Source organism: Dendrobates tinctorius, unplaced genomic scaffold (assembly GCF_039654945.1).
Source record: "Dendrobates tinctorius isolate UK_male_01 unplaced genomic scaffold, ASM3965494v1 ptg000164l, whole genome shotgun sequence".
NCBI lineage: Eukaryota > Metazoa > Chordata > Amphibia > Anura > Dendrobatidae > Dendrobates > Dendrobates tinctorius.
This window is the reverse complement of record NW_027361831.1, coordinates 11,334,716-11,361,512: the sequence shown is the minus strand read 5'-3', so window position 1 is coordinate 11,361,512 and position 26,797 is coordinate 11,334,716. Positions and strand designations below refer to the sequence as shown.

Below are 26,797 nucleotides of genomic sequence, written 5' to 3'. Positions count from 1 at the left end.
AAATGGCCAAGGTTTCTTCTTTCACTCCTGCAAACAAAAGGTTAATTACACCCCCTACTCCCAATCCAGCATTTAGGGGACCGAAAGGAGAAAACAGTTCCTTTTAAAACCAAGAATGTTCAACACAGTACAAACAAAATTGAATGAATGAGCTCATAAAAAATAAAAATACCACGTGGATTTTTTTCCTTTGGCTGTGAACCAATTTAACAAAGGATATCCATGACAATTACAGGGGTTACACAGACATCATACAGTTTTCATTTGGTTTCTCAAAGCTGACTGCAAACTAATCCTTTGCTCTATAGCTGTATGCAGCTCTAAACGCAAGTTATCAGTCTCCTCATGTAAACTTTGAGACGCTTGCACAAAGATCCATCCAACAGCTGCTGCAGCTTTCTGTTGCTTTGCATCATACCTTGAGTGGTCAAATTTGGCAGCCACATCCTGGGGATTTGGTATGCGCAGTCCCTCCATATACTTGCTACACCCCTGTGTTAGGAACGGCGGAACGCACTAAATAAAAAAAAAAGTGCGTTCGCCGCTCGGGGTCCACCGTGCAGTAGATGATATGACTGCTGCTAGGTAATGACAGAAGAGCTATATGGCGGTATAATGCGCATGGGTTCAACTTCACCCAAAGTGCGCAGAGAGGGCTCTGTTCACACACAGACACCGCAACAAAAACGCTGAGCCTGTTAGTGTCACAGACAGGGTCGGACTGGCCCACCGGAGAACCGGAGGATTCTCCGGTGGGCCCAAGCATAGGCAGCTGCTGGCATACTGGCTAGCAGTTGTCTAGGGTCCCCACTGCTCCAAGGGCCCCCCGCCAGTGGGCAGCTGCTATGGGGGCCCCCCCTGGTGCCAGCGGAGCAGCAGGGGGTGCCAGGAATCAGAAGCCGGCTTCTGCTGTCCCCGCTACTAAAGAAAAATTAATATTCACTGCTCTGTGGGAGGAGCCCAGAGCAGGACTCCTCCCAGCGTGACGTCACCACCACTACTCCCAGCTCCGTGCTCACTGCTCAGAGAGCAGTGCGGGCGGGCATCACATGTTCGGCTGCTGCAGACTGGGGCTTATGTCCTGATGACTTTTTATGTTACTGCTCTTCCCTGCGATGAGCAAGCACAGAGAGTGGAGCTGCTCTTGGAAAGGCTAACACTGATTGGCTGCAGCACAGCTAATCAGTGTTAGCTTAAGTTTGTGTCCTCTTCTCCCCAGCTGTACAGCACAGCTCAGGTAATGAGCTGCTATCAATAATGCCCCTCCCCCACAGTGTAAGCAGCAGAGGGAGATAGAGGACTCCCTACTACAGCTGCATTGGTTGAAGGAGGGCCCCCTGCCAGCCTAAATGTAAGTGTAAATGGGGGGCCTTTAGTCTGGGGGGGAGAGAGGGTGAGGGGCTAAGTTACTTAGGGATAAATCAGGGCCCCATTACCTCATCTCTCCTTTCACTCCTGACTGACTGCACCCTTCACTCTATATCACCCCTGACTGCACTCCCTCGCCCCGCAATCACCCGACTGCACCCCCTCGCCCCGGAATCACCCCTGACTGCACCCCCTCACCCGGAAACACCCCTGAATCACCCGACTGCACCCGCTCACCCCGGAATCACCCCTGACTGCACCCCCTCGCCCCGGAATCACCCCTGACTGCACCCCCTCGCCCCTGTATCACCCTGACTGCACCCCCTCGCCCCTGTATCACCCTGACTGCACCCCCTCGCCCCTGTATCACCCTGACTGCGCCACCTCCCCCTGTATCACCCTGACTGCGCCACCTCCCCCTGTATCACCCTGACTGCGCCACCTCCCCCTGTATCACCCTGACTGCGCCACCTCCCCCTGTATCACCCTGACTGTGCCACCTCCCCCTGTATCACCCTGACTGCGCCACCTCCCCCTGTATCACCCTGACTGCGCCACCTCCCCCTGTATCACCCTGACTGCGCCACCTCCCCCTGTATCATCCTGACTTCGCCACCTCCCCTGTATCACCCTGATTGAGCCCCTCTCCCCCTGTATCACCCTGATTGAGCCCCTCTCCCCCTGTATCACCCTGACTGCGCCACCTCCCCCTGTATCACCCTGATTGAGCCCCTCTCCCCCTTTATCACCCTGACTGCACCACCTCCCTCTGTATCACCCTGACTGCGCCACCTCCCCCTGTATCACCCTGACTGCGCCACCTCCCCCTGTATCACCCTGACTGCGCCACCTCCCCCTGTATCACCCTGACTGCGCCACCTCCCCCTGTATCACCCTGACTGCGCCACCTCCCCCTGTATCACCCTGACTGCGCCACCTCCCCCTGTATCACCCTGACTGCGCCACCTCCCCCTGTATCACCCTGACTGCACCACCTACCCCTGTATCACCCTGATTGAGCCCCTCTCCCCCTGTATCACCCTGACTGCACCACCTCACTCTGTATCACAAAGACTGAGCCCCTCTCTCACTGCATTACCCCTGACTGTCTGCACCACCTCCCCCTGTATCACCCTGATTGAGCCCCTCTGCCCTTTTATCACCCCTGACTAAAACTTTTCTTTCCCTACTACTAACAAAATGAGGCTCTTCATAAAACATTATGGTCTTATAGGTGGCAGAGAGATTTCTGTAAAAAGTGTATGGGGGGATGTGAGGGAAAACTCTTGATATTACTCCAATGTCAGATATAAGTGATTTAGGACCCCCCCACCACTAGAAGAGGGGGCATTCACATAATGTATTTGCTGCAGAAATCAAACAGCAAATGAACAGCAAAAACATCCACACAGACATTGTGCAGATATTGCTGCATTTACTACTATGTAATGTCGCATCTTTACCACTGACATGATTCTTTGTCTTGCAAAGGATGAAATTGGTGGTGAATTTGTTAAAGGGAATCTGTCACACAATTTTAGCGCTATAAGCTGTGGCCACCACCATCAGGGGCTTATCTACAGCATTCTGTAATGTACTCTGTAATGCTGTAGATAAGCCCCTGATGTAACCTGAAAGATAAGAATAACACGTTAGATTATACTCACCGGGGGCGGGGGCGGTGGGTGTCGCGGTCCGGCGCCTCATCTTCATACGATGATGTCCTCCTTCTTGCTTCTCCCTTGGCTCCTGTACAGGTGTACTATATCTGCCCTGATGAGGGCAGAGTAAAGTACTGCAGTGCGCAGGCTCCGGGAAAGGTCAGAGAGGTCCGGCACCTGCGCACTGCAGTACTCTGCCCTCAACAGGGCAGATAAAGTATGCGTGCGCAGGAACCGAGGGAGAGGCAAGGAGGAGGACATCATCGTATGAAGAAGGGAGGTGCTGGACCGGACCGCGACACCCATCGGACCGGACCGAGCACCGGGGTGAGTATAATCTAACTCTTTTTTCTTATCTTTCATGTTACATCGGGGGCTTATCAACAGCATTACAGAATTCATTACAGAATGCTGTAGATAAGCCCCTGATGGCGGTGCCGGTAGCTGATAGGGCTAAAATAGGGTGACAGATCCCCTTTAAAACTGCATCGGTCAATTCCAACCAATGATTTTCTCAGCGTATAGATGAGATGTCATAAAATCCCCTCCACTACACTGGTGCTATAACACATTGGCCTAGTGGTTAATAAACACCAGGGAACATTTATCATTTAGTTTGAACCAAAATGTGGGCGCCAACCCCTGATATATCATTAAGAAGTGTACTACCTTATGTTATACCCTTATATTAGTGTGTTATATTGCACAGTTGGTGGCCTTGTATTTATTTCTATGTAGCTACATTGTGGGCCCCAAGAATTATTTTCTCTGGTGGGCCCAAGGTGCTCCAGTCCGACACTGGTCACAGACCACAGGGAAATTCACACACGGTATCTGGTCACAGGAGCAGGACCTAAGACAGAGGAGCTGCGTCCCTCTAGACCTACCCTGTGTGCGGCGTTGCTACTGCGAGCGCCAAGAAGGGCTGCAACTGCAGCGTGGCATAGGAAACTGCCGCTCGACAACAAAGCTAGAAAGCAAGCGCAATGTCGGACGCTAGCGTAGAGGTGCGATGTGCACAGTGGCCCAAGGCTTGCCACAGACTGGCGCTGACTGCTAAACTAATTCCCTATCCACATGCGAAATATCAGAGGGAAAGGGTTTCATAATAAGTCAGTCACCAGAGTCATACATCCGTCACCATTCACACATAGCAAGTATAGTCTATACTAGCGCATGGCGGAACGGCCTTGCGTGCTTTTTATAGCCGTGCGGGACCTTCCAGATCTCCGAGATGGACCAATGAGATCTGGAACAGGACCTGGGCACATGACTCCCGATCTCCAATGGGAGATCGTCTCGTGAGCGTGCCCAGTAGGAATACAGAGGGACTTGGTCTCTGGAACGGTCTGCTGCAAAGTAATCTCCTCTGCAGTAGAAAGACAGCAGGAGACCACAGAATGTGAGGCTCTGGATTCCTGCAGAGCAGACGCAGAAACCTGACGCCTAACACGCCTGTGCCATTGGGGTCCACTTTCCTGATAACACCCATTCTGGCAAGGATCTGACACTGCTGCTCTCAACTTCCTTCCTATTCTTAACAAACTTATTCAATTTTGCAAATACAGTTAGGTCCATATATATTTGGACAGACAACATTTTTCTAATTTTGGTTCTAGACAATACCACAATGAATTTTAAACAAAACAATTCAGATGCAGTTGAAGTTCAGACTTTCAGCTTTCATTTGAGGGTATCCACATTAAAATTGGATGAAGGGTTTAGGAATTTCAGCTCCTTAACATGTGCCACCCTGTTTTTAAAGGGACCAAAAGTAATTGGACAATTGACTCCAAGGCTATTTCATGGACAGGTGTGGGCAATCCCTTCGTTATGTCATTCTCAATTAAGCAGATAAAAGGCCTGGAGTTGATTTGAGGTGTGGTGCTTGGATTTGGAAGGTCTTGCTGTGAAGGAAACATTCGGTCAAAGGAGCTCTCCGTGCAGGTGAAACAAGCCATCCTTAAGCTGCAAAAACAGAAAAACCCATCCGAGAAATTGCTACAACTTAGGAGTGGCAAAATCTACAGTTTGGTACATCCTGAGAAAGAAAGCAACGACCCCGGGGTTAGCCCCCCATAGTGAGAATTTGGTTTAAAAATGATTAAATTCGTTAGATCTTTGTTAGATCCGGTTTGATCAACCAAAACCAACGTTAGATCATCTCTACAAATTGAGATATTTACGATCTTTTCCAGGAGGGGCCAACCCGTAGCTAGCCCCCCCAACTTTGAAATTTGCCGTTTTTTGGATGGATTCTGATATTCGATAGATCCAGTTTGATCAGCAAAAATTAACGTTAGATCTCCTTTCGTTCCCGAGATATTGGGGGTGTCAGATGGGGGGGTTAGCTACGGGTTAGTTCCCCCTACTTTGAAATTTGCCGGTTTTTGGATGGATTCTGATATTAGTTAGATCCGGTTTGATCAGCAAAAATGAACGTTAGATCTCCTTTCGTTCCTGAGATATTTACGATCTTTTTCTGGGGGGGGGGGGCTAACCCGTAGCTGTCTGAATGCAAAATCCTAGAGACAAGTAGCGGCTGGGAAAATTCATTGTGGCGGTCTGGACTAGAAATAGGCAAAGCAAATGACCCCAGTAACAGCAAACGTCGCATGTGACCATTGGATATAAGGCCTCTTTCACATGATCTTAGTTTTGTCGTGTAATAAGCTGTTTTTCACGCATGTGTATTTCATGATGAAATGTACCCATTGAAACTGATGCGTTTATTCTCATATGCGTTATTTTCATGCATACGCAAATGCGTGTTAAAAAAAATAAAAATTACAGCATGTTCTATTTTGTAGCATTTTACACGATTAGCCCATTAATACAAGTCACTGGGCTGCGTGAAATACGACGGGAAATAAAGTGACAACGCTGCATTTTTAACGTGCGCAATACGCATATGATCGTGTGAAAGAGGCCTAAAGGTAACAATCACTAGTGCGGTCTGCAGTGCGCCTGTGTAGCTAGTTTCTGCCTATCTATGGTCACTGTATAGGAGTAATATTGGTCTTTGCATGGTGTTTTATTCAGTCACAGTATGGCAGTATTATTTCATTACTACGTTGGTGTAACTCAGAGTGGGGGCAAGTAGGAAATCTTGGGTGAGTTCCCACATTTTTTTCCCAGAACTTGACCCCTGGTAGTAGCTGATCTGTAATCCAATGTGAGCATGTGATGTATGGTGCTGAAGGGGTTCCCTGGGATTTCCCCAGGCTGCACAATGCTGGTGGGGTGACGTCACCCTGCCAGCGGGAAAGCTCAGGGAATCCTTACAGTGCCACAACAGAGGGATGCCGGTGAGCAGTGCTCCCCTGCACATCATCCTCCCGCTTCGCTGCAGCGGCACGGGTACTCATGGCCTCCCTTGCTGTCGGCTACCTGTGGGTCTTGTACTGCAGGGCTTGTCTGTGGTTCTCTGGTGTTTCCCCGGCATAGGACACTGGAGGGGCGACGTCACCCCGCCAGCAGGTGACACCAAGGATCCCCTGCAGTACCACATTGAGTTTAATTCCGGCTCAGACAAAACAGGTGTCATATTTAAGCAGTGTGAACTTAGCAGATAAACTTTAATATGCCTCTATGACATATGAAAAGTTACCTGAAAGTTAAATACAGGGCAGGAAACGCAACAGGTGGGATAGCGGCGGAACAGAGGAACGCAGCATGATGGAGCCGATCACATGCTCATCAGCTCCCTAAGCACTCTATGATGCCATTGAAAACCACATGTGGAAAAACCAGGTGGGGCAATGGCTTGAAAACCCACTTAGCTCCTTTTACATTTGCATGTAGTTTTATCAAAACAATGTATCCACTTTTGAGTGATTTTGATCCCACCCTCTGTTTGACCCTGTGTGTGACCCTTTTCTTTGGATGTTCAGCTTCACTTCAGTCATAAGAGCAGGCAGAGAAACACATCCTCATACAAGTGTGTTCACTAACTAAAATGTGAAGGTCGGTATTGATTTCCTATGTATGGCATATTTCTATGCAGGAAGGTCTGATCTACTGTGAGTGATTGTCCTATCTGTGCATGAGTGTGTGTATGGATCTGCTGATCAATGTATGCAGATATGGATGGCAGCAGGAGAATGGATGTAGAGAGCTGTGTGTTACGAAATTAAATCCCACTTTAAGCACGTAAGTGCACAATAGGAAAATGTGCCAAGTAGCTGCAAACCAGTCCTTTACTTCAAGCCTCCCCATTACGTTATTTGTGTTGGCCAATTTATTCATACTGTATATAGGATATTAGTCATTCACACGAGTGTAGAATGCTTCACTGAAATGCTGAGAACTGGCAGCAGAGCTGGGCTAGTGACCACAGACCACATGACCAGCCTAGTCGTGCTATTAGATAGCTGGCATGCGCCCAGTTCCAGGCGCTGCAGCACCCAGACGGCACCTCGGAGTGGAGCGCCATTGGTGTCATTATTCTGTGTGTCTGCAGGACAATACAGGCCTGCTGCCAGCTGCATAGGGTAGCATTAGGTGGAAGATTCCCTTTAAGCACACCACCATATATAAATCCAAAAGAAAAAGAAGCATGATGCCCATTAAAGAGGCATTCCCAGCCCATTAAAGAGGCATTCCCAGCCTGATGGGTGTGCAGAGGCATGCAGTCTGAGGCAGCTAATTATCTTATCTGTCTCCTCCTCCAGCTTATGCGTTTAGATGGCGGACATTATCCAGTATACTTGAGGAACTCCCCTGCTGGCACTGTTTTCTTCCATGCAGGCTCATGTGCAGATTGCAAGTACACAAGAGTGTGCCAGATGTCAGCTATCCAACCACCTCCAGCTCATGAACCAGAGGAGGTGCCAGAGAAATGAAACTGCATTGAAAATTATTAATTCTCTGAGGGGCAGACGACAGGCAGTGCTCTGACCATCAGTGAATGACGGCAAGAATAATGCTGCTAGCAGCATTTTCTCCCCACTACTTTCCCACCCAGTCTTACGATGACATGACGGGACGGTGAAGTAGTGGGGAAACAAAAAACTGTAATGATAGTCCGATTCAAAATGAATGGGACCGTCACCTCGCCTTTTTTTTTTTTTCCTGCCATGATGGCAGTCATTGATGGGGGAAAAATTGTGAGCATGGACACAGCCTTAAAGAGTACCTGAACCTTTACTCTGTATTCTGTCATGCTGTGGCTGATGGCCACAGCATGTCAGAAAACTGTGTGCAGCTGCAGCTGTGCTCCAGGCCTCCTGCAGCCTGCAGTGCTGCTGCAAATGCAACGTCCCCCCTCCTCCCACTGCCAGAGCCAGGAATCGCTTGACTGATCTGGCAAAATGCTAAATGAGTCAAGGTCCTAGCGCCGGGGGCAGGCCAGGAGTGATGATGCAGCAGACTGCCGTGTCACGCGACGTCGGCTCTTGGCCCGTTCAATGGCTGTGGGTGGGCGGGCCTCAGCGGCGGTGGGCATAATGCCTAATGACCTGGTTCATCACCAGGTCATTGAAGGTTTCCACTCACCAGATTCGGCGGGGGGTAGGGGGGCCCCTGATTGGTGCAGCGGCGTTGGGGGACAGATGCACATACCTTACTGTCATGCTGTGGCCAGCAGCCACAGCATGACAGAATTTAAAAAAAAAAAATAAAAAAAGGTTCCGGTACCCTTTAAACAAAATCTATTTTTTTGATGACAGTTCAACTTTACAATGAAATTCCAACCAAAACACTGAGATGTCCATGGTGTATTGGCGATTAAGCAGGATCACTTTCCATGTTACATGCAGTAATGTTTATTTGAAACTAGACATAGACATATACCTTTTAATATCTTATTAGTGACAAGAAAAAAAACATACTAGCTTATCAATTTAATTGTTTTCCTATTTTTGTTTACTCTTTCCCCCATGACGGCACCACGGAGAGGGGATCCGCCCCACGGGGACAGGAAACCTACAGACAAAAAGGCGGTACCTCTCTCCCGCATCAGTTGGTTTCCTGTCCCCACAGGGAACCTATGGACTCACCAGTCGTCGTTGGATGCCGGGGCCGACCAGTCCGGAGGAGCGACAGCGAGGGTTCCCTGTCCCGGCTGGGGTGGTGACACGAAGCGCCACCGCTGGAAGGGCAGCGGGCCTCCAGGGTGTTCGGAGGGGAGTGAGGCGGCAGAAGTATTGCCGAAGACTGCCTCACCCAGGAGCCCCAGGAGGGGGAAAAAGCACTCTAGGGCAGCGGCGTCAGCGGGCGCTGGAAGCCCGGTGGAGTGGGGCTGCTGCAACGCTTGGCGTGCAGAGGCCTGCAGACGTCACCACCGCCGCTATGCATCTCTGGGAATGATCTCAGAGCGCACCCGCGGGGGGCGGAGCCTAGTGACATCAGACGCCGGGTGCGCAATGCATCTCTGGGAACCCCGGACCGCCGGGGAAAGATGCAGTGGCAGCGCACACCCAGGCAGGGGGAAAAAAAAGCGCGTTCCCCATACGGCAGGGACCGGGGGGATGCCGAGGGTGTGTGTGTATGTAATAAATATATATATATATATATATATATATATATATAAAAAAAAAGATCGCTGCAAGAATGAGTGAGTCTCCAGAGGAACAACCGCAGCTGGACATGCCCTCAGATACAGGGCGCCAGCGGCAACCGCGGCAACACCCGCAATGCCGGAAGAAGGATCCCAAGGACCAGCCACAGAGACACAGCAGCCGCTCGGAGTCCCGTCGCAGCAAGGAGTCCAGTGGGGCAGTGGCCCCAAAAAGACAAAGCTTCGGCAGACCCGGTGGTCCCTTCAGATCCGGTATCCTTCTTCGGCTTGGTGGGTAAGTGGACTACGTGAATGTACAGATTGTAACTAGGGTCCCTCTTTTAGGGAAAGAAGTGCACGCCGAAGGTTAACCATAAGATTTGCCCACTCTGTAAAGAAGAGCTTCCCACAGGGTGGGGGTAAAGGCTCTGCCAAGCGTGCATTGACCACACGATTTGTAAAGAATCTCCAAGGTTCGCCTCCGATCTGAGGGACCTAATCAAACACCAGGTGGAAAACACCGTTAAAATCCTTCAGAGAGGAAGCAAAAAGCATAGGAAAGCTAAGACCAGAGACCCCAAGTCAGACCTCAGCGACAGGGAGAGCGAACCTTCATCATCTTCAAACTCGGAAATTTCAGTATCCGACTCCTCGTCCTCCGAAGAAGGGGGTCGCAGCTGTTTCCCCATTGAAGAAACAGATAACTTAGTAAAAGCAATTAGAATGACTATGGGGCTGGTAGACACCAGGCCCAAAAGAACTATCCAAGACGCCATGTTCAGCGGGTTAGAACAAAAGAAGAAAAGGTCATTCCCTATGAACGAGAAAATACAAGGACTAATACAGAAAGCATGGAAAAGGCCGGAAAAAAAGGGCCTCCTGACTCCAAAAGGGAAATATCCCTTTGACGACCCAAGCTGCTCTTATTGGGAGAAAGCGCCAAAAGTGGATGTAGCTATATAGTGAAAGCATCAAAAAAATTTGCCCTGCCATTTGAAGACATGGAAACATTAAAGGACCCCATGGGCAAAAAAGTGGAAACATCCCTAAAAGGTTCCTGGGAGGCAGCCGGAGGACTGAAACACGCCATAGCCGCCACATGCACGGCTAGAGCCTTGATGGTGTGGCTAGATTAATTGGAGAGCCATCTGAAAAACAAAACCCCAAGAGGTGAGATTTTAGACTCCGTCCCATTGATGAGAGGAGCGGCGGCCTTTCTGGCAGACGCATCCTTGGATTCAATCCGACTGGCAGCCAGGGCAGCTTCATTCTCAAATGCGGCAAGGAGAGCACTCTGGCTCAAATGCTGGACGGGGGACCTGCAGACAAAATCCAAACTCTGCTCTATTCCCTGTGAAGGCGAATTCCTGTTCGGCCCCACGTTGGACGACATCCTTGACAAAGCAGGGGATAAAAAGAAAGCCTTCCTCAATCAGTCCAATTTCCCCTTCAAACGTTTTCGGAGCAGGAAATTTATCCAGAGAAACCCGCCTAGAAACCCCCAGGATAAGTGGGAGGACAGGAGAGGAAAAGGGAAAAAGGGTTCATGTTCGGGAAACCAGCGGACAAGAAACAACCCCAATGAAGGTGTCTCCCAGGTAGGAGGAAGATTAGGCCACTTCTTCCCAGCCTAGGAAAAAATATCAAACAGTTCCTGGATCCTAAACATGATAAAAACAGGCCTCAAATTAACCTTCCACACCTCACCCAAACCCTCTTTTGTAGTGACCCCGCAAAGACAGTCAGCGGAAGAGCAAGAAGCAGTCCAACAAGAAATTCAGAACCTGGTGGAGAAATCAGTGCTGCAAGAGGTCCCCCCGCCAGGCAAAAGGAGAAGGCTTCTATTCCCCTATCTTCCTGAGGAGGAAGTCAGACGGGACATTCAGGACGATAATAAACCTGAAAAGATTAAACAAGTGTCTGATAATCCATCCATTCAAGATGGAAACAATAAAATCCACAGTAAAAATGCTGTTTCCAGCCTGCTTTATGACAGTACTCGACTTAAAAGACGCATACTATCACGTCCCCATACACACGACTATCGCCAGTATCTCAGGATAGCAGTTACTATAAAAGGAGAAATAAGGCACTACCAGTTCAAGGCTCTCCCATTCGGGCTGGCCATCGCTCTGATTTTCACAAAAATCATAGCGGAAGTCATGGCACATTTAAGGGAGCAGGATGCACTTATAGTTCCATACCTAGATGACTTTCTAATGATAGGCAACTCCCCTTCTCACTGCAGGGATCAGCTGAACAGGACTATAGAAACACTAACCAATCTAGGCTGGCTGCTAAATCTGCCAAAATCCCGGACGACCCCGAGCCAAGTACAAGAGTATCTGGGCATCACCATAGACTCGCTCAGACAAGAGTGTCACCTCCCAGAAGGGAAAACGATGCACATGAAGCAGATAGCGACAGTCGCGAAAACTCATACAGCGACAACACTAAGGAAAGCCATGTCCCTGCTCGGCTCAATGACAGCCTGCATCCCGGCTGTACGGTGGGCCCCAAGCCCATACAACGGATCTCCAGTGGGAGATACTAGCCGCAGAGGTTTCTCTTTACGGAGATTTAGAAGGGCGGTGAGACATTACACCCGAAACAGCCCACTCACTGGAGTGGTGGGCGGAACCATCCAACCTAGCCCGGGGAGTCCCTTGGGTATTGTCGATATCTCGAGTCCTTACCACAGACGCAAGCCCCAGGGGGTGGGGGGCCCACTTGGACAACCAGGTAGCACAAGGGGTTTGGACGAGGGACGAAGAAAGAGCCTTCTCAAATATGAAGGTGCTCTTAGCGGTAAAACTCGCCCTCCTGTATTTTCTGAACTCCCTCAAGTCCCACCATGTAAGGGTATTTTCGGACAACCGCACAGTAGTAGCCTACTTGAACCATCGGGGGGGGACAAGATCCCATGCCCTAAGGGAAGTGACAAAATCAATTTTCCAGTGGGCAGAGGGAAATCTAGGCTCACTGACGGCACTACACATAAAAGGAACAGACAAAGTGACCGCAGACTTCCTAAGTCGCACACAGCTAAGACAGGGGGAGTGGGAGTTAAACCAGGGAATTTTTACTCAGATCATGACACTATGGGGAAAACCCAGCATAGATCTAATTGCCAACAGTACAAACCAGAAGGTGGAAACCTTCTGCTCCATAGACCCCTCCGGGAACCCGGTAGCCCTGGACGCCCTTATGATTCCCTGGCACTTGTCCCTTGCCTATGCACTTCCTCCAATAGCCCTAATTCCATCAATTCTGAGGAAGATTTGGGAGGACAAGGCAAGTGTAATATTAATAGCCTCCTTCTGGCCGAGAAGGACGTGGTTCTCGTGGTTGAGGAGAATGTCCATCTCCGACCCTTGGGTCCTCCCGGATATTCCGAACTTACTCTCGCAGGGCCCAGTACTACACCCCCAGGTGGAGAACCTACATATGACGGCCTGGAATTTGAAAGGGCGCTGTTGACCAACAGGGGCGTCTCCAAAAATTTAGTGTCCACTCTCCTACGGTGTAAGAAACCAGTAACCACCAGACTGTATGGGAGGATCTGGAGGAGGTTCCTCTCAGTATCAAATACCAGTGCAGGGGGGGTGGTACCTCTATCAAAGATCTTAGAGTTCCTGCAGGAGGGCTTAGAGCAAGGCTTAGCTACCAGTACATTGAAAGTTCAGGTGGCGGCCCTAGGGGCCCTTTACAACTATAACTTGGCAGGGAACAGTTGGGTGGCCAGGTTCATCAAAGCAGCCGGTAGATCCAGGCCAATACCTTCCTAAATACTCCTCCCTGGGACCTAAACTTGGTACTCTCAGCCCTGTCCAAGTCTCCCTTTGAACCATTACAAGAGGCCCCTTTAAAACTGATATCGCTCAAGACCTCCCTCTTGGTAGCCCTGACATCGGCCCGCAGAATCAGTGATATCCAAGCCCTGTCAGTCTTCCCTCCGTTTACTCAGATCCTAGAGGATAGGGTGGTACTTAGGACAGACCCAGCCTACCTGCCGAAGGTAGCATCCCGATTCCACAGAACCCAGGAAATCTCCCTCCCTTCATTTTGCCCCAATCCCAAAAACAGGGGAGAAGAGATATTACACACATTAGATGTTAGGAGATGCCTAACTGAATACCTAGAGGCCACCAGGGAGTGTAGAAAGGATAGGTCTCTTTTTGTGTGCTTCCAGGGGCCAAGAAAAGGGCAAAAGGCATCAAAGAACACGCTGGCGAGGTGGATAAGAGATGTCATCACCTTGTCATACTCGTCGCAGGGGGCGAACATCCCAGACAGAATAACAGCCCACTCCACAAGAGCGATGTCAACTTCCTGGGCAGAGAGAGCAGGCGTCTCCATTGAGCAGATATGTAGAGCCGCTACTTGGTCCTCTCCTGCAACGTTCTTTAACCACTATCGGCTGGACCTAGCCACCTCCTCAGATCTAACCTTTGGTAGAAGGGTGCTGGAGGCAGTGGTCCCCCCCCCAATAGATAGTCTCTGCAATTCTCTCCATGGTGCCGTCATGGGGGAAAGAGAAAATCGTAGTTACTTACCGTTAACGGTATTTACCTGAGCCCATGACGGCACCCGTATATTCCCTCCCTACACGCGTGGGGTGCGCACTTATTGTAAATACAGTTTAGCCAAATAGTCACGTGGTGTCTCCTCTACGCAGTTTAATGATTATAAAAATGTTCTTTTTCTTAAAGTTGTTCATGTTATAGGTCAAAGTTCCGTTAAATGCTCTGTAAAACAACTGATGCGGGAGAGAGGTACCGCCTTTTTGTCTGTAGGTTTCCTGTCCCCGTGGGGCGGATCCCCTCTCTCCATGGTGCCGTCATGGGCTCAGAGAAATACCGTTAAACGGTAAGTAACATACTAGCTTATCCATTTGTTTTCCTATTTTCGTTTTTAGATGCCACGAAAACCCTCTATTGATAGTCAGACATTAAAAAAAACATTAAAATCTTATCCTGGCATTTTCAATGCTAATGGACAGTTAAAGTCAGCCTCTGATCCAATCTGGAGGGAAGTATGTTCTCACCCCTCCTTGCAGAAATATAGCTCCTTGATGGAAGAATCAGAAACTTCCCAGGCTATATTAAAACCCAAACAGATACATGACTATGTATTTCAATATAGGTATGATTTGCAGACGTTCTTACTTATGGAACATAACATCTTGCCTCAATCAAAAGATACAGAAATTAAGGAGTTGTGGCCTGACACAAGCACATCTGATGAAAACTCTTCAGAGGAACACTCTTCAAAAGGGTGGCTTTGTGCGCATACAGGGACAAGAACCAACACTTCTATGGCTTGTATTAATCCCTTATGACCAATACTTAGAGATCAAGCCCAAAACAGTGTTCTATAATGAGGGTGACTGCAAAAAGAGGCGCAGGGTGCTCAAAAAACACGCATGGATTTCTATTATAACAGAGGTTCTTTATAAACAGCATGGACTCCCATGTGCCTTCTCCTTTAGGAGGAACAAAGTTCGTATGGGTGAAGACAAAGCAAGAAAGTTCTTAACTGCAGATGGGCATTGCACAGAGTGCAAAGCAGCAGTGCATATTGCTGCAGAAGAGGAACCTAATCTGGGAAACCCTTTAATTCTTCATGTTCGAGCCCCTGACACAAGACCCATACCACACTCCAAAAAAAAAAAAAAAATCAGTTGAGAGGTGAGAAGAGAAGGAAACTTGAAGAAATGGTAAAAACTTTACCCTCCAATTGGAGACGAGAAACAATTGATTCCGAAATAGCATTTGCAGAAAAGGAACCGCCAACCATACCATTACTAAGATTTGTCAAGATGCTAGGCAAGAAGCTATGGATAGGATGTTTGGCACACCAAAGTTGAAAGATCCAGTTTTATCACTGTCTCAGATAAAGAGTACTCATAAGTATGCAGGAGATATTCATACTATCATATGATGGTTTTTTTTGTTCATTATTGGTCAAAGGAACAAATATATATTTTTAAGAAGTATTGTTCAAAGCATTGCTTCCCTCGCATTCAGGTAGATGCCACAGGGAGTTTGGTATTCAAAATGAAACGAGAAAATAAATTGTCTGCTCATATTTTTTATATGAGATTGTTATTAACACACATGAGTGTATCTCAAATGTTGAGTGAAACTCAAGATACTCCAACTATAACTTTTTGGCTGGAAAAATGGATAAAGGATGTACAGAAATCGCCTAAAGAATGTGTCTGACTTTTCTCATGCATTACTTGGTGCATTGTCATGAGCTCCCTTAACACATACTTGAGGACTTGCTTGTTCCTCCTACTTGGCAATAAAAGTGAAAAACCGAAATGCTATGTACGAGGAGATGTTGCCCACCTGATTAAGGCCATGTGCAGACGTTGCGGATTTAATTGCGGTTCCGCCGCGGTTTGTACCGCGCGGAATTGCCTCAAATCCGCAGTGTAGTGCACCTACAATGGAACTCTATGGGAGCCGCAGATTTTCTGTGCACATGCTGCGGAAAAAAACGCACAGAAACGTAGCGGTTTATTTTCCGCAGCATGTCACTTCTTTTCTGTGGTACCGCTGCGGTTCTGCACCCATAGACTCCCATTGTAGCAGGCAAATCCGCTGCAAAACCGCAGATCTAAAAAAGATCTGCGGTTTTGCTGCTGATTTGGTGCATTTTGGGGTAGCAAAAACCGCAGGAAAGGGAAATGATGTCACAGGAAGGAGGAAGTGTATGTGCTGTGTGAGAAGAAAATGGATTCGTACCATCGAATGGGGATGGATGTGAGGCGTGTGATTGATTTGGTAAGTAATGTCTGTGTGTTTCATTCTGTGTTTGTCTCTGCGTCAGTCTGTGTGTCTGCAGTGACAGATTGTGGTCATTTGTCGGATGGGACAACTCTCCCATCCAAATATGATGGGAGAGTTGTCCCATTGTCAGGCGAACGACCACAATGGGTTAACAAAAAAAGAAACACATGACATACATGTAACAAACAGTACATACAACACACAACATGTATAACATACTCACCACATACGCCTTGCACCCGAAGCCTTCCCTCGCTCACCTTCAAATAAATTTTAAAAAAAAGAAAAAAAAAACAACCCTTGCCCGCCGCTTTGTAGTGTCCCACGATGTCCTCCGGTGATGCACTGCAAGAGTTAAATTGCTCCTGCAGTGTGCGCTGGTTGCCGGTAGTTTCCCGTGGTTCAATGAACTCCGGGATCTCGCTTTACGGTAATTGACCTGTCTGAATTGCCGTAAAGTGAGAGTCCCGGAGTTCATTGAACTCCGGTAAACTTTCGCGCATGCACAGTCACACTGCAAGAACTTTCTCCTGTCAGTGTGACTTTTAACCCGTGGAGAGCAGTCACATCTCTTGATGTGACTGTTCTCCACTATAGATCGTCGTGGGACACTAGAGATTAAATGGATTACGTCGGACAGGTGGTATTTTGGTGTTTTTTTGGGTTTTTTTTTTTACAGGTTATGGTTTTTTATTGGTAAGTATGGTTAAATTCAGAAAATTAAAATATCCTTTTTCTGTTTTTTTTTTTTTTTTTTAACCATTTCACTATAGGATTAATGGCTCGGCGTCTTATTGACACCTCTCCATTATTAACCTGGCTTAATGTCACCTGTCAATCAAAGGTGACATTAACCCTTATTACCCCACATCCCACCGCCGCTGTGATAGATGTGCCATTTCTGGGACGGCTGCGTACTGATATTTGTAGCCAGGGTGGGGCCAATATCCATGGCCCCTTCCTCGGCTATGAATACTATGATATGCATAGCCTGGGAAGATTAACCTCTTCCCAGGCTACAAAAAATCAGCACACAGTTGCTGGCTTTTCCTCTCTGGACTTGAAAATTGGGCGGGAGCCCACACCATTTTTTTTCAAGTCTAGACAGGGAAATCCAGCAACTGCGTGCTGATTTTTTGTTTTTTTAGCCATCAAAGACTCTGCTGACAGCTGCGGGTAGATATTCATAGCCTGGGTAGATTAACCCCTTCCCAGGATACAAAAAAATCACCCCACAGTTGCTGGATTTCCCTGTCTCAACTTGAACAAAATGGCGGGAGCATACGCCATTTTCTTAAAGGCCAGACAGAGAAATCCAGTGACTGGGGGCCGATTTTTTGTATCCTGGGAAGGGGTTAAGCTTCACAGGCTATGAATATCAGCCCGCAGCTGTACGAACAAAAAGCATCAATCGAAATCACATTTTAAAACCAATGGAGGCCTGTATTTGCAGAGACAACCCAAATTAAAGTGGAATCAATTTAAAATGAGGCTTAGTATTGTGTGTGGCCTCCACGTGCCTGTATGACCTCACTACAACGCCTGTCCCTCAAAATAAATACCACCCCACACCTTTATTATTGACCCACTGCCAAAACGGTCATGCTGAAGGATGTCGCAGGCAGCAGGTTCACACTCAGCACATGTGACAGACGTGACCGAGTCTGGAGTCACCATACAGAGCGATCTGCTGCCTGCAACATCACTAAGCATGACATGTTTGGCAGTGGGTCAGTAATGGTGTGGGGTGGATTTTGTTGGTAGGGCCACACAGCCCTCCAGGTGCTTGCCAGTGGTAGCCTGAGACTGCCAGTAGGTACCAAGATGAGATCCTCAGACGCCTTGTGAGACCATATGCTGGTGTGGTTGGGCCTAGGTTCCTCAATGGCAGACCTCATGTGCCTGGAGTGTCAGCTGTTCCTGCTAGATGAAGGCATTAAAGCCATGGACTGGCCCATCCGTTCCCCAGAATCCGATTTACTACATCTGGGACATCATGTGTTGCTACATCCACCAAAGTCACATCGCACCACAGACTGTCCTGGAGTTGACGGATGCTGTAGTCTATGTCTGGGAGGAGATCCCTCAGGAGAACATCCGCAACATCATCAGGAGCATGGCCAGGCATTGTCGGGAGGTCATACAGGCACGTGGAGGCCACGCACAATACTAAGCCTCATTTTTACTTTTTTCAATTTTAAATTTTTATGTGTCTCCAAATCCATGCCTCCATTGGTTCAAAAATTGGATATCCATTGATGATTTTTATGTGATTACATTAACAGCACAATCAACCTTGTACCCCAAAAAAGTATTAAGTTACGTACCGGTAACGGTATTTTTCGGAAGCCCATGACAGCACCACGAGAGAGGGGATCCGCCCTATAGGAACAGGAAACCTACAGATACAAAAAGGGCGGCACCTCTCCCACGCATCAGTTGGATTACAGAGCCTGAGAGGCTACCATGGTTAGTACACAACATATAATATATACAACCTATCTACCCTATTTACCAGAATTATTTTACACCATCTCCCACATAAGGTGATTTTATGAACAATCTTCTAAAGGAGTGCACCCCTATATGTGAACAAGGGAGGGAACTAAGGGTGCTGTCATGGGCTTCCGAAAAATACCGTTACCGGTACGTAACTTAATACTTTATTCGGACTCCCATGACAGCACCACAAGAGAATTACAGAGATGTAAACTAACTTAGGGAGGGACTACGGCCTGCAGCACCCTTAGCCTGAAGGTGAGGTCTGAGGAGGCACCCATGTCTAACCGATAGTGGTTAAAGAAGGTAGAAGGAGATGACCAGGTGGCCGCCTTACATATTTGATCAATTGATACTCCAGATCTTTCTGCCCAGGATGATGCCATGGCCCGAGTGGAATGCGCCCTCAGGTTCTGTGGAGCTGGGCCGCCACCTGCTGTGTAGGCAAGAGAGATAGCCTCCCTAATCCACCTTGCTAACGTGCGTTTTGATACTCTGTATCCTTTCTTGGGACCTTGGAAGGATAGGAATAATGCGTTCTCCTTCTTCCAAGGATCCGTGGCTGCTAAATATGCAAGTAAGCATCTCCTAATATCTAATGCCTGAAGTTTTTGCTCTTTAGGGTTGGTTGGATTGGGGAGGAAGGAAGGCAGAACTATCACCTGTGTCCTGTGGAATTGTGTTGCTACCTTGGGAAGGTATGCTGGATCTGGCCTTAGGATTACTCTATCTTGCAAGAACTCTGTGTAAGGGGGCAATCTGGAAAGTGGCTGTATGTCGCTCACCCTACGTGCGGATGTTATCGCTACCAGAAATGCTGTCTTAAGAGATATAACCTTTAGTGAGGCAGAATCTAAAGGTTCAAACGGACTTTCCGTCATGGCTGTAAGGACTAAATTTAAGTCCCACGGCACACATCTGTCTTTGTGTATAGGTCTCGATCTGGCCGCTGCTCTGATGAACCTTGCTACCCAATAATTTTTTGCAATATCACCTGCAAACAGGGCCCCTAAGGCTGAAACTTGTACTTTTAACGTACTTGTGGAGAGACCCAATTCGAAACCTTTCTGGAGAAATTCCAGAATATGTTTCGTGGGAATTCCGTCTCTGACGTCAAAGTGAAAGGTGGACAGGAAGCGTTTCCAGGTCCTAGCATAGATATTAGTGGTAGTTAATTTTCTGCTCTTTAGGAGGGTGTCAATTAAGTTCTTGGAGAACCCTCTATCCTTTAATAGTGACCTTTCAAACACCACGCCGTCAAATGAAGTCCCGCTACTTGTGGGTGGCTGACTGGCCCCTGGTAGAGGAGATCCGGAAGGTTCGGTAGTACCCAGGGATCGCATACCGACATGGTCCTCAACCATGCGAACCAGGTCCTCCTGGGCCAAAAGGGGGCAATTAGTATGACTTTTGCCCGATCCTCTCTGATCTTCCTGACTACCAGAGGAAGAAGATTCAATGGCGGGAAGGCATATGCCAGAGAAAAGTCCCATCTTATCAGGAGGGCATCCACCGCCAGGGGATTTTCCCTGGGGTTCAGAGAGCAGAACGATCTTTCTTTTCTGTTTTCTCTGGTGGCAAAGAGGTCTATCTCTGGCTGACCCCATCTGCGGACAATCTGGTGGTAAATATCTTTGTTCAAAGACCATTCTCCTTGTCTTAGAGCCTTGCGGCTTAAAAAGTCTGCTCTTACGTTGTCCTTTCCGCTGATGTGGAGCGCGGTTAAAGACAGAAAATTTCTCTCTGCTATCTGGAGGAGACGTTCTGTTATCCGCATCAGGGCGTCGGAGCGGGTTCCACCTTGGTGGTTGACATATGCTACCGCTACCTGGTTGTCCGAGTGTATCCTCACATGATGGCCCTGTAGGTACATAATGAGTTTCTTGACTGCCCGTTCTATCGCCAATAGCTCTCTCTGGTTGGATGAGATTTCAGAATCAGAATCCCACTGTCCCTGTAACACTATGTCCCCCATATGGATCTAGCTTTTTCTATCTGGGATCTACAATGACCCACCGATTTTCCCACAATCAAGAAATCGTCTAAATATGGAATGATTAAGACGTCAACCTCCCGTAAATGAGCCATAACTTCGGCCACTATCTTGGTAAATACCCTGGGAGCTGCCGAGAGACCAAAGGGAAGGGCTCTATACTGATAATGACGCACTGTGCCATCTACTGAAACTGCCACCCTCAGGAACTGCTGGAAGTCTGTATGGATAGGTACATGATAGTACGCATCTTTCAAATCTATGACCGCCATAAAACAACCTTTAAACAATATTTTTATTGTTGTATTAATGGACTCCATTTTAAATGTACGATTAATCAAAAACTCGTTAAGGGAACGAAGGTTTATAATTGTTCTGAATGTCTTATCAGGTTTCTGGATTAGAAACAGGGGAGAGTAAAACCCTCTTCCTCTTTCAGCTTCTGGAACCTCTACCAGAACATTTTTTTGGCATAGGCTCAAGACTTCCGCTTCTAAAGCCGCTTGTTCGAGATGAGAAGATCTTAAGGGGGTTAGTTTAAAGGTATCCCGCAGGATCTGGGTAAATTCCAATCTAAGCCCGGTGGATATTACTTTGCGCACCCAGTCACTATTTGTAATCTGTGACCATGCCGGGAAGAAGGATGACAGTCTACCCCCCACGGGAATTGCTAGTCATTGATTTGGTCTCTTTTGATCTCTCGCCGAGCGTGTGAACATATAGCCCATACCTCTTCTCCTTCTGTCTTCCCATCTGGGGCGATCTCTAATAGGCGAAGAGTTGCGCCTTCTCCCCTGGCCGAATCTCCTTCTACCAAATGGACGACGGTAGGACGCCGACGAAGGGTTTGGGAATTTTTTCTTGTCGTCTCAAGCAGCTCGTCTAGGACAGCTCCGAACAAATATTCGCCTTCACACGGAATCGCACAGAGCTTTGCTCTGGACTGAATGTCTCCCTGCCAGCACTTTAGCCACAGGGCTCCGCGAGCTGCATTAGAGAGACCTGCTGCTCTGGCGGCCATTCTCACTGCATCCGCTGAGGCATCTGCTAGGAAGGCTGCTCCCTCTTGGATGGTCGGTAGGGCCCCAAGAATTGTCTGTCTTGATGTACCCTGTTTTAGTTGTGACTCCAGGTGGTCCAACCAGACCATCATGGACCTGGCCGTGCACGTTGAAGCCACTGCTGGTCTTAAGGACCCGGCCGCCATTTCCCAGGTGTTTTTAAGGAAAGTATCAGCCTGTCTAGGGGATCTTTAAGGGATCTCATGTCCTCAAAGGGCAGCAAGGATTTTTTCGATGCCTTTGCAATGGCTGCGTCTAATTTGGGGGCTCTATCCCAAGTGTTCACTGCCGGATCGTCGAAGGGGTATCTGCGTTTGAGGGCTGGTGGTAGCGACCCTCTTTTATCCGTTTTTTTCCACTCTCTGTGGATCAGATCCTGAATCTTTTGATTTAACGGGAAGACTCTCCGCTTCCTCTGTTCCAGCCCACCGAACATGACATCCTGCATGGACAATTGGGGCTTAGGCTCCTCTACCTCCATTGTACCTCTGACTGCTTTGACCAGCTTGTCTACCCGGTCAAGAGGCAGACAAAATCGCCCCGAGTCCTCTTCTCCTGAGGAGGACGAGGGAGATGAAGCCTGGGAGTCTCTGCTTTTTCTCCACTCTACCGAGGAATCGGACTCCGCCGGGACCTCGCCCCTTAGACTTTCCGGCTGGGACAAGGACTTTAGGGTTTCCCTCATTTCTGCCCTGACAATGTCCCTTAAACTCGCCGCTACCGCGGGCGACTCTTCTGCCACCGTCTGGTAATGGGCATGCAGAGTGCGCATTCCCTATGCTTAGTCTTACTTGTAGCTTTTTTCCCCTAGAAAAAAAACACAGAAGGGGGGTCCCGTCACTGAGTGAACTTTCACGAAGATCACTTACCAGTGCCACAATCAAGTACCGGAGAATGAGGGGGATTTCTTTCAGCCGATGCTCCTGTCAGCCTGGAGGAGCTCTTACGAGTGGACTGGTCACTTCGTCCCGGCCGCTCATTACTGTCCCGGGATACTTTCTTTATCTGTTTGACCTGCCGAAGGTCATCCAGGGGCGGCAGTGATGTTTGCCGCTGCTGTCGCCCTTGCTTCTGCCGCTGCTGTTGCTCTCGATCACTCTCCATTACCACTGCTGCTGCTGTACGCTGCTGCTTGTAATAATGTGGCCAAAGCAAGGTACCCTGCCGGGGTCCTGCCTAAATACCCCTCCTCCGGTCAGCAGTATCTATGCCGCGCCCCTCCCCCCTTAACAGGGCTCCCTACCCCAGCTGGCGCCGGACCCGGTCCTAAAGCCAACGCCATCGGTGTTTCCGATGGGCGCCGCCATCTTGGATTTTCCGCGCATGCGCAGTGGCGCGCTGACCCGGAAGCGCATCCTCCGCCCGCCCCGACGTCACCGCTACCCCGGAAAAGACCGGAAGTCACGCGTGACGCCCGGGAGCCCCGTAAGCAGCGCCACCCGGTTACAGCCCCCGGGTGGAGTATACCCGGGGGCTGCCGTCGTACCTGCGCCGCCGAAGCCGGGAACCCCCGGGGGGAATATACTCACCGGCGGCGGCCTAATCCCGGAGACGGACATCCTCCGGACGCCGCTCCCTGCTGCACACGCCACCGCCGTGACACCCATCCTGGGCCACCGTGGCGTCCTCCAGGAGATCCGCACCAGGCCGAGGTAGGAGACCCCCTCGCTACCGGTATCGGCTGGCCGGCCTGGGATCCGGCTCTTCTGTAGGATCCCGTCCCCTCAGGAACAGGAAACCAAACTTATGCGTGGGAGAGGTGCCGCCCTTTTTGTATCTGTAGGTTTCCTGTTCCTATAGGGCGGATCCCCTCTCTCGTGGTGCTGTCATGGGAGTCCGAATAAATATTCAATTAGAATATTTCATTCATTTACATATAGGATGTGTTATTTGTGTTCCCTTTATTTTTCGGAGCTGTGTATACATAACATGTGTGTGTCTCTCTCTCTCTCTATATCTAATCTATATATATATATATATATATATATATATATATATATATATATATATATATATATATAAACTAGAGGTGTGCCCGATGCTATCGCATCGGGAGGGAAGTGTGTGTACGTGTGTGTATGTGAGTACAGGTGGCGGTGAGGGGGGTCAGCGGCGGCAGGTCCAGCGGTGGGGGGGGGGCCTGGTGGCAGGCAGCAGGCAAGCTGGAGTCTGACGGAGGTGGGTGTCCTGGTACCATCACTGGGTTATTTAGATATGGCGGTCGGCGTACTTACGGCCTGCACAGTTTAAAATTTTTAATTTCATTTTCTGTATGCTAACAAACTAAAAATGAAGATGTTAATAACATATTGTTATCCATTATAGATAAGGGACATGCCAGCTATCTGGGACCCGGCCGATGAGGCCTACAAAGATAAATATACAAGGGATATGTGTTGGACCAGAATCTGCCATCAGCTTTATCCAGATTTTGATGGGTACACCGGTACCCTGCAGCAGAAAATTAGTAAGTACTTTTTGGTATGTTGTTTAAACAGAACGACTATTCATTTTAAAACGTATTGCAAGGATCATAATGTGTTGTGATTTTTAATTTTAGCTCATGATGTGAAGCAACGTTGGAGATCGGTGCGAGATAGATTTCAAAAAATCCAAACCAAGATTGGTACAAGTGGGTCATCCACCGTCCAAAATCAAATTCTGTCTCTATGACGATTTGTGTTTCTTGCTAACCAGCAGGACTTTGAGGAGGTGATTTTTTAGATATAATTTGAATGTAGTAATGATGCCTAAAATTTGATTTATTACTGAAGACTTGGTTTTCTTTTTTTATCACAGCACTGATGGAAACATTTCGCCTCCTGATGAAGATGCCAGCCAAGAGCCTGCAGGATCCACCGATTCCATGGATGGGTCTTCATTGTGTGACCCTGACTCTCCATCTACTTCTGGTTTAGCGTCGGCTGCCTCATCTTCAGGGACGGCATCTTCTTCTGAGCCCCAAAATACTCCTGCCCCAAACACTGAAAGAGCTGCCAATCCATTGTCACTAACCGAGCCACTGCCCAAAAATAGCAAACCCAAAACCACAAAAAAAAATGGATGAGACAACTAAAAGGGTAAATGACACCATCAATCTCATTAACAAACCTTCAAGGGAAGATCACTTAGATTTCTTTGGTGCCAGCATAGCCAGCAAGGCTCGGTTACTGTCAGCGGAAAGGCAAAGTTCATGACAACTGTGAATGCTATACTGTCTGAATTCGAGGACCCCTCCCGGATCGCACCATTAGCAGACATTGTTATGGGGGCCACACAGTGTGCGGGCAAGGCGTCCACCACCACCATTGCCGCCTCCACAACCACCACCACAACAGCGTGATGACCAACGCTATCAGCTATCATCCACAGGGATGTACTACCTGCCACCTGGGGCTGCACGTCCGCCCCGACGTGTTAGTAATCCATAGACACACATGATTATAATACTGTGATACCATGTGTGTTGGTATGATTTGTTGTTACTTCTTAAAAGGCAACAGTCGTGTTTCTTGCACCAATTAATGTTTGTTGAAACATTATATATTTAAAAAAAAAAAAAAAAAGACTATGTTGGTCTTAAAGTCTTTGTTCCCTTCACCCATGACAGCACCACCTGAGAGAGGGATTCGCCCCGACAGGACAGGAACCTACTGAAATATGAGGGGCGGCACCTCTCCCCCGTTTCAGTTGGGTTCCTGTCCTGGAACGGGATCCCAGTCTGACAGCGGCGGTGCCTGTCATGGAAAATGGACCCAGGGCCGTCCCGGCGCAGGAAGAGCAGGTCAGCTTACCTGCAGCGCCAGCCGTCAGTGGCCTGGAAGCGCAGTCCCCGGGGTTCCTCCTGCAGGCCCCGGGTTCGTGCGGGTGCGGTATGGCGGCCTCAGCAGCGGGGCTCTCCTCCGTGCCTCCCTCCCCCTGCGCGCCCCCGATCCTTCTCCCTGGGACAGGGGAAGCCGGGGCGGCTTCCGGCGTCTGACGTCAGCGGCGCGATGCACCCTGGGAGTGCGCCGACTGACATCACAGACGCGACGGCAATATGGCGCCTGGTGCGGCGCTGGTCGCAGTAAGAGCGGCCGGCGGTCGCAGGGGGGAGGGGTACCGACCACTCACCGGATACACCTACAAAAAGGAGGGCAAGGAGCAGGACGGCCAGGTGTTACAATGGGGTCACAGCAGGAGCGTTCACCGTCTCCACCGTCCCTGCCCCCGTCGCAGACCTCTGCACGTAAACATGGGAGCCGTTCAAGCGGCAAGAGCAGCAGCCACCTGAGCCACAGATCGAGGGATTCCTCGAGGTCGAAAGCGCAGACCGCATGCTCCAACACAGCCTCCGAGTCCGGTACCCGACTTTGTGGGTGGTGAGTGATCTTCGAGAATGTTAGACCAATATTAATAGGGTCCTTCTTGTGTGTTTTTTCCTTAGGGAAAAGGCAAAAAAGCAGGGAGCAAAAGGAACAACAGAGAGTGTGCTATATGCCAGAGCCCCCTAGCAAAGGATTGGCAAAAGGACCTTTGCGCCAGCTGTATCCAGCGGACTATGGCGGAGGAGGTGCCGAGCCTGGCAACTAACCTCAGATCAGTCATAAGGTCCAAGGTAGAAGGCTCACTTAAAATATTATTAAAGAAAAAAAAGTAGGAGAGACTCCCCAACTTCTTCGTCAGACTCTTCCTCGTCTGAATATCAGGTCGAACACAGGTCCTCCTCGGATAATGATACGGGGGCAGGCCGTGTTTTCCGGTAGAGGATACAGACGCTCTCCTTAAGGCCATTAGGACAACCATGGGCCTACAGGAGGAGAAAGCAACTAAGTCCCTAGAAGACGTAATGTTTGGGGGGTTACAGGAAAGGAAAAAGTGCACCTTTCCGGTTAATGAGAAAATTCAGGCGCTCATTGAAAAAGAGTGGAAGAAAC

General features: G+C 48.9%; 1 protein-coding gene across 2 annotated transcripts in view; it reads right to left on the bottom strand.

Moving 5' to 3' along the window:
• Positions 1 to 26,797, bottom strand: part of LOC141053037 (uncharacterized) — a 70,970-nt gene that overhangs the window by 2,012 nt on the left and 42,161 nt on the right. The gene's annotated exons all lie outside the window — the stretch shown is intronic.